Source organism: Carettochelys insculpta, chromosome 1 (genome assembly GCF_033958435.1).
Source record: "Carettochelys insculpta isolate YL-2023 chromosome 1, ASM3395843v1, whole genome shotgun sequence".
Classification (NCBI taxonomy): domain Eukaryota; kingdom Metazoa; phylum Chordata; order Testudines; family Carettochelyidae; genus Carettochelys; species Carettochelys insculpta.
Genome location: NC_134137.1, coordinates 286,761,805 through 286,770,556, shown reverse-complemented (window position 1 = coordinate 286,770,556; position 8,752 = coordinate 286,761,805). Strand labels below are relative to the sequence as shown.

At 51.6% G+C, this 8,752-nt stretch overlaps 1 long non-coding RNA gene across 2 annotated transcripts; it reads right to left on the bottom strand.

Annotated features, from left to right (window-relative positions):
- Window positions 1-1,202: 1,202 nt before the first annotated feature.
- On the bottom strand, window positions 1,203-8,534 carry LOC142007325 (uncharacterized). Of its 2 annotated transcripts, none has more exons than XR_012643919.1 (3): window positions 7,637-8,534; window positions 6,857-6,940; window positions 1,203-1,296 (listed from the first exon to the last, which is right to left on the bottom strand). It is a non-coding gene; the product is annotated as an uncharacterized LOC142007325 (long non-coding RNA). The 2 variants fall into 2 exon arrangements; XR_012643918.1 differs by lacking the exon at window positions 1,203-1,296 and adding an exon at window positions 6,507-6,683.
- Between the last annotated feature and the right edge of the window lie 218 nt (window positions 8,535-8,752).

Here is an 8,752-nt window from a genome sequence, read left to right as displayed (position 1 = left end):
TGACAATTCAGGTTTACAAGGAGTTTGATTTAAAACCCCGACCTTGTCTTACGAGGCATTTCCTCGAATTTACAAGGACCAATTTCAGTTTTGTGCACCTCAGCGGGACGCGGACACCCTGCAGCGGGAGAAAGGCTGTGGCTCCAGGCAACGGCTGCCCACAGCTGCATCCTGCCTGGCGCGTCTCTCCGCAGTGCCCGGCGGTGGTTTCCCAGAGCCCCTAGCCCAGCCTTTACCTGTGGCTGGTCTGGGTCTCTGCCTCAGCTCTGCTGCAGCGGCGCTCCCCAGTCCAGACGGCGGCCGTGGGCTCTCAGGTGCTCCCGTGAGACCTGGCTGCTGCGCACGCAGCCCATCCCGGCCCTGCCCCTGCCCCTGCCGCTCACGCCCCTGGCAGCTAGGGGGCCGCTGCTGCCCGCCCTGAGCAGCTGTGCCTCCGGCACCACTTGCTGCTTGTGGCGTTCCTTTGCATTTAGCAACTCGGTCGCTGCTGGCGGGGCCTCTCCGCCGCACAGCCCCACACGAGCGAGCCATCGCCCCTTGCCAACTGGGGGCCTCCTGTGCCTGCCTAGCTCCCCGCGCAGCCAGCCCCTGGCACTGCCCCCCTCCCCACTTAACCTAAGCCGTGCTCAGGCCGAGCCGCCTCCCTGTGCCCTGCTCTGCCCTGGCCACCCCCTTGCACTGGCCCTGCTTCTGCAGCCGTGGGCAGCTAGCTGGCTTTGCGCCCCCTCCCAGGTGCTCTTTGATTTCTGTTCCCCTGTCTCTGCAGGTAAACAGACATATTGCAGAGTAATTAATGAAGGGAAAATGCCTTGTTAGGTTGTGTTATGATAACTAATGTTAACTGTTGAAGTACTTGTGTTCATTTTAATGGGATTTGGTGTTGTTTTAGCGTAAATGGGTGTAAATTTTGGGGCTCAGGAACACATAAAATTTGTTCCCATTGAAATTAATGGTAATTACATTTTCGACTTACAGGAATTCACCCTAAGAGGAGTTCTTCCAGGAATGAATTACCCTCGTAAGGCGGGGGAAGACTGTATTCTGTTTAACACCCTCCTCCCGCATCCCCACAAACAGATAGTGAGATGTACAGCTCCTCCAGATGAAGTGTACTTAGTCGGAGAAATCACAGCGCACTGGGCAAGGAGAACAAACACAGTTACCCCTTTTCACAGACCCTGAAGCATAGGAAGGTGATGTGACTTGTCCAGGGTCACAAAGCAGGTGATGGAGCTAGCAATCGACTCTAGATCAGGGTTGAGCAAACTTGCTGTGTTGGCACGTCAGAAAATAAGTCTGTAGAATGTAAAAAGTTTATTAATTGGTATATAAACGTGAATACACATACGTAAAAACAGTCACATATTTTTAATCAGATGGATGAGCTTGAGACCCAGCAGCCAATTCTGCTGCACCATCCTTACAAAATGTCTCGTCCCCCCCCACAAGGGCCGCCCCCCCACTTTGCACACCCCTGCTCTAGATCTACTGATTTCCCCTCTATGCCCTATCCTCTAGACCATGCTGATCTCCCAAGTTCTGTAGCGCAAGCCAGGAGGGGATCCGTGAGAGCAGGGGCCTCTGAATTTGCCCTTGCCTTTGAAGAGTTCTCATGAAATCAGTCCACTGGGGCATGGGAGCTTGCCCCTCTCCACACCCTCCCTTGTTTTGGAGGGGAGAAGTCCCACCAAGCTCAAGAATCAACTGGAGGCACGAGCTTTTCATATGAAGCGCAGGCCTTCTGACGCAGCAAAAGGTTAAAGCACCAGGCTATAATTTGGGAGACCCGGGACCACTTTTCAGATCTGCCACATCTGCTGGGGTGACGCAGGCTAAGCCAGTCATGGCCCATGCCTCCATTTCCCATCTGTAAAATGGAGGGCATACTTCCTTTTTCTTCTCTCCTTAGCCTGCAAGCTCTTTGGGGGCAGGGACTCAATAGCCCTCATTATAGGCTATCAGATAATTCTTTCTGACGCATGAGATGACTTCCTTCTCTGTGTTAGGCTGTGTACGAGTGATTGTCTGCCTCGCTTGTTTAAGTTTTAGTTTCTCTTTATTGTTATAATTTTTGAAAATATGAGGAACTGTTCTTATTTTAAGAGAAGGAAAGGTGAGACTGGAAGTGACTTCAGGGCAGAAAAATGTTCCTTTAGGGACAGAACCATCGGTGCTTTCTCTTCTGCTTTCCTCCTACTCTTACAATGCAGTCAGACTTCTGGGGCATGCTCTGCCTTCACCTGTGCAGCTGATGCTAACCTTGAAGTCAGCTGGAGCAGAACGATATCGGCAGAGCGGAAAAGTGGCCCTTCCAAGGCAAGTCCTTACCAATCAAGTAATGGCAAAACTCCTTGTGGCTTTTGGCCTTGCATTATAGAGTTCTAGTTATTTAGCAATCCGTATGGACATGCAGAGCTTAGAAACAGCCACAGAAGTGAAAAAACCATGGGATTTTTTCTTAAGTCATAGAATCATAAAAGTGTAGGAGTAGAAGTGCCCTTGAGAGGTCATCTAGTCAGCCCAGCGCCCTGCATTCAAGGCAGAACTGTACAATACACTACTACATTCATTGTAATTAAGAACCAAAAGTGCACATTCTTCCAGGTTCCAGGAATTCCACCCTCCCGTCCCTAGAATACCAAGTAGGAGATCCCAATGCACAGGCAGCTTGGACACCTGTCCTCTATACTTGATTTTACCACAGATGTACTTGCTGTGTATGTATGTGTGCCCAGAGCTCATGTGGGGAAAACAGGTGGAGATGGGGGGAGAGGGAGAAGGGAACAGTGTGTGTCGCATAATTAAAGGCCACATCATAATATAAACACCCAAAGCGATGGAACTGATGTACTGTGAATCTTATTTTGGCATTTATTAACTGTTACCATTATTTAAAATCCATCTAGTTACCAAGGTAGCTAAGCACATTACGCTCTTCGAGCTGTTTACCCTCACAACCCCCATGAGACAGGGCAGTGCTATTATCCGCATTTCACAGCTCAGGTCCAGAGAGACCAAGTGACTTGCCCAAGGTCATAGAGGAAACCTGTAATAGAGCAGGGAAGTGCTCTGTGGTTTCCAGGTTAGTGCCCTAACTACAGGACCATCATTTCTCCCTGCTTCATGGAGGTGATGTATGTATAAAACCCTCCCACGGATTCTCCCTGCCCCTGCTGCCACTGTCCTATATGCCCATAGGCCCGGCCAGCATTGCGAGGCTTAGGTCAGGGCTCATCAGTTTTTGCACGCACCTGGTGGACATGCTGGCAGAGGGCTCTACCAACTGTGACCTGCAAAGAAGCAGTCCACCCTAGGAATAAGGACAAAAGGCTAGCCAAGCCATCAAACAGCTGGTTTCCTCTCTATAGCCCCTCTGGTGTGCTACTGTTCATTTGAATTCAGAACCTATTTTGCAAAGCAAAAGTTTCAAGATCTGGGGCCTAAAACTAGTGTACCCTGCTCTCAAAATGTAAGTAGGGCAGCAGCCTGCCTCTTAGGCTTGGAGCCAGCCTGGATGTGAGTGTCCCAGACTGTCTGGCTGCTCCAGAGCACCACAAGAACTCCAATGTGACTGAAGGCATCTGCAGCACAGCTGTGCTCTCTGAGAGTGAACTCTGCCTGCTTCACATTACTCCCCGGGCTCCGTGTGTGTGTGTGTGTGTGTGTGTGTGTGTGTGTGTGTGTGTGTGTGTGTGTGTGTGTGTGTGTGTGTGTGTGTGTGTGTGTGTGTGTGTGTGTAAAGGAAGAATGGCAAAGGAAAAGCGCCTGGCCCTGTTGCTGTCACAGCTCTATTAAACACCCCACATGAAGCACTTCTTACATCACTAGTACTTCCAGCTGCTAAAGTGCAATGGACACCCCGCAGGGTACCTGTGTTCTCTCTGGGTCCCTGCTTGCAAAGCTGTTTATAGTGCACACAGTAATGGCCAGATCCATGGCCCAGTATCAGCTATTTGGGCCCTGGTTCAAGAAGACATCCTGATTCAGGAAGGGTGTTTAACATTCAGCCTGGACTCTAGGCCCACTGAAGTCACGGAGGGGAGGATTAAGCAACTTTTTGGAGTCGAAATGATTACAAAACAATTCTTTACCACCATCCATTTATGTTAAACAGTGAATCCCCTCCAGAAGGCCAGGGGAGGTTAGCCATGGCCTCGGAGACTGTAAGGTCAGACAGGGACATCATGATCACTGAGTCTGACCTCCTGTCAGGGCTATACCTAGGTGGGGTGCAGGGCCTGGGACCACTTCTCTCCACTCCAGTGCCCATCCCCACACAACCGCTTTCTGCCCCTCCTCCGCCCCTTGCTAACCCCCTGGTACACTTTCCCTCCAAGTCCCCTCCCCTGTGAACCATTACCCAGGGGATTACTGGGGGTGAACCATTACCCGGGGATTACTGGGGCCAGCAACAGGGACTGGGCCCCTCACTCACTCACCACAGTGACGGGAAATGGAGCACCTGGCCCCAGCACACTACACTTCCAGAAGCCGGGCTCCCATCTGTGTTGCTTGGGGGAGGGGAACAAGCTGGGTCACGCCACTTCCCACCGCGGCTGTGAAGAGGAGCAGCTCTGCTGGGAGATGGGGGAGCAGAACCGGCTGTGGGGTAGGTCACTCAGCTTCCTGCGACTCCTGCTGCCACTGGGGAGTGCAGGACTGACCCCTGCTGCCTGCACCAAACACTCCAGTAAGTCTCCAACTCAGTGGGGCCCCAGGCAGCCATCCTGAACCATCCTAAAGATGGGACGGCTTTGCCTCCTGCATATTGGACACCCCAGAACCTCACCCTTTCTTGTAGTAGACCCCTGACCTCTGGCTGAGTTACTGAAATCTTCAAATCATGGTTTGAAGACTTCAAATTATGGAGACACCATTTACACTGGGTTAAACCTGCAAGTGACCCAGGCCCCCTACCGCAGAGGAAAGGAAAAACAAAACAAAAGAATAAAATCAGGGTTTCTCCTAATCTAACCAAGGGGGTAGGGGAAATTTCTCCTCAAACCCAAATCTGGTGATCAGCAAGACCCTGAACACATGGGCAATACCTGCCAGGCAGACAGCAGGGAACAAATTCTCTCTAGTAACTCCTGCCTCATTACTGTCAGTGGGACCCCATCAATGTAGCCATCCGGGATGTGAAGAAGGGTCACGCGACTGAAAGGAAGCTTGTGAGTAGGGAGCCAGGGCAGGTGATGGGTCAGATGTTTGAAAGAGGTTTAATAAAGTATTTTTGATAAAGGCTCCCAGCAAGCATAAGGGGTTAACACGCCACATCTGTGGGGAAAGGAACACCACTGTGACCTCTCCCTCTCCCTAGTGGGAGGATTGATGAAGCGTTGTTCTATGTGCACCTCTAAACATCCTCCTTGCTCCCTCTCACACCACCACTTACTATCTGGGTGCAGGTGGGAACATGGGCCCAGAGCCAAAAAAAGTCTTGTTGCAGTGCAAGATGTTGAAAAGGGAGTGGCCATGTGGTCAATCTTCAAAGCAAGAGAGGAAGCAGCAGGCCCTTGTGAGCAGAACTCCCTGGAGAACCTACCACCCCAGCTGGGGCACAGGACAAATCTCATCACATTTCTGAAGGATTCGTGAAAGTCCGACAGCCAGGCGGAGCGCCTTCAGGTTCGCATTCCGATTTCACCTTCCCGCTTGACTCTTAACAGAGCGAGAGTTCAGTCCATGCAGTACCTCCTGAAAGGCGATGAATGCCCCAGGCCTCTTGCAGTCTCACATGGCCCATAGCAGGGGAATATCACAAAGGTGAAGGCCATCAGGAAAAGAACATAACAGAGTCCTTGTTGCATTGCTCAGCCTCCATCTGAGCAAAGTCCACAACATGTCTAAGTGGCCATATAGCTAAATGAATTTTGATGATTACATACATTAGGCACTCAAGATATGTGCTACCAAGTTGCATGTCTCGGGTTAACGCAACTGCCACCCCTGACAGAAGCGGGAAACCAGTCCTGTCAGGGGCGGCAGCCTGACTCTCAGCTGCTCCCCTGGCAGGAGCAGTTTCCCACTCGCTGGAGTGGCAGGGAGCTGGGAACCAGGAAACAGCCTGGCTCCCACCTGCACTTTAACAGCTGGGAAACTGACCAAGGCAGCAGCCCTGGTCAGTTTCCTGGCTCCAAGGAGTGGAGAGGAGCCAGGGGCCAGGCTGCCCCTGGTTCCCAGCTCCCCTCAGGGGCTGGAGCCAGGAAACTGACCAAGGCTGCTGCCCTGGTTAGTTTCCTGGTTCTGCAAGGGAGGGGACCCGGGAGCCAGGCTGCTACCTGGTTCCCAGCTGCCCACTGCTTGCAGGACCCAGAAAACTGACAAGCTCATGGCTGGTCAGTTTCCTGGGTCCCCTAAGCATTGGGGAGCTGGGAACCACACGGCAGCCTGGTTTCTGTCTCCCATTAACTTGCGTGAAAATTTGAGTTATGCAGGGGTTTTAGGAACACAACCCCTGCGTAACTTGAGGGTTTTACTGTAATTCATAATCTGTATTAGTGTGAGGACAACAGTCTAAACCAGCATCCTTGCCTGTGATAGGAGAGGTGGGTTCCCCTCTAGAGCTTAAGGACATTAAGGCATGGGGCAGGGAACAGGAGAAGCAAAGGGCAATTAGGACCTTACAGAGGAAAACGGGAATGGAGGTCCTCTTGCTGAAGTGGATGGTGAGGTGAAGACATCTAGGAAAATCAGAAGGAAGAGGAACTGGAGGGTGGTCAGTTTCCTCTTGTTGCAATTTCTTATCTCACAGATGAGAATAATTAATCTCTCTACAGGACTTGGGAGTCCAGGTTACCCATGTCTGCTACAGTCTCCAGGCCAATGCCCCAGGGTATTACAGATGAAAGCTTACCCAGTGTTGTCACAGCCTGGAAAAATGATGTGGTAACCATGGCGACTTACAGAGCTGCCCTTAATAGGAGCTTCTCACTAAGCCCTACAGAAGAAAAAACAAACATTGTGATATATTAAATTGCACTTCTATAAAGCCATTTATCCAAGGCTCTCCACCCTCCTTACAGATGCTAATTAAGCCTCACAACATCACTGTGAGTGAGATCAATATTATGCTCATTTTATAGGTGACTAAGCTGAAGCACAGAGAAGTTAAGTGCCTTTGCCAAGGCCTCTGAACAGGGCTGAGGCAGAGCTAGGGACAGCAGTCTGGAGCCCTATTTCCTACTCTTACCACTAGAGGGGACTTTTTGTCACAACTGCTTTGCCCATCCACAGGCTTTTCACTGGTTCCCTGTTGTATTCAGAACACAGTTCATGTGTTTGAACCTTTCTGTTTTTAAAAACGTGGTGAGTTTGCTTTAAGCTGCATCACACACCTTGTAGCTCAGTCTCCTGCCTTCACCTCTCCCTGAGCTTATCCAACACTGGTCACCACGCTGTCTTTTCTGATAATCTCTGCTGTTGATGTGAGGCCCTTCCACAGCTCCTGCCAGCTGGAAGAGCCCTCAAGCATCTCACCACCACGGTGACACTCCACCCCTTTTCAAATTGCAACAGAACAAGTGTATTTTCTCCCAGGCCTCTTCTTGTCTCTCACTGCCTGCTACTGCCCTTGCAGCTGAATGCTTTAATTTATTCACAGTACTGTGTCATTACACCACTGATTTTCTCTTACATTCACTGTCCTGGGTATATCCAATCCATCACTATCTTCTCTTCCTGATTTCTTCTTTGACAGGAAGTTGGTAAGTCAGTTGCTACGGGTCTTGGTTGTTGCATGGAAAGGAATGAGGCAGGTAGCATCCGGTGCTGAGGACCTTAGTAAGCCTCCAGGGGGATTTATCTCATAAAATGAATTGTGGAGAAGTGCTAGATAAGTACTAATTTCTTATTAATAATAACCTCTCCTTGAGCAACTGGGTAGCAAATATAGGGCAGCTAAAAAGCAGCACGGACAAAGATGCACCTGTTCCAGTCCCGCTATGATCCAGGCCATTGGGAAAATAAGGATCTTGCACCAGTTCCTCTGCTGGTGTCAATCAGCCATATTGCACTGGCTTCAATAGCACCACACTGACGGATATGGTGACCATCTATCCCATTTTCAGCAGGATAGCCCCATATTTCGGGTGCCATTCTGGTGTCAGGATTTATTTTACAGAGGGGGCTAATTGCCCCATATTTCACAGGATTCACTGGCTTTCCCCAGCTGCGGGAGGTGGGAGCCAGACTGCACTGTGGTTTAGCTGCTGCCCTGCTTCCCCCAGCAGGGGCTGGAGCTGAGCCGGGGCCGTGGGCATTGCAACAGGAGCCGCGGCTGGGTGTGGGGGGTGAGGCAGGATTGCAGTGGGGTTGGATCCAGGGCTGGGTGGCGGGGGTTGGAGTGGGAGACAGGATTGGTGCCAGAGCCGCGGAGGGTTGAGTGAGGCCACTGGAGCCAAAGCCCGGCGGGGTGGAGAGGGAATTGAGCCAGGATGCTGAGGTTGGAACAGGAGCCCAGGCCAGGGGCAAAGGTTGGACTGGGGCGGGGGCCAGGAGGTTGGGGATAGAGCCGTGAGGGTAGGGGAGGTAGAGCTGGGCTGCAGAGGTTGGAGCAAGGGCCAGGGCTGGAGCAGGGCTACTGGAGCTGGAGCCAGGGATGGGGCTGGGGGGAGTGGGTACATCCGCAGCTTTAAGGTGAGTTGGGGGGTTGAGCTGCTGGGGGGCAAACTGTGGCCACAGTGGGGTTGGAGCTGGAGCCACTTGGCTTCCCCCAGCTGGAGCAGCCGGGAGCTGGACCTGTGCGGGGGCG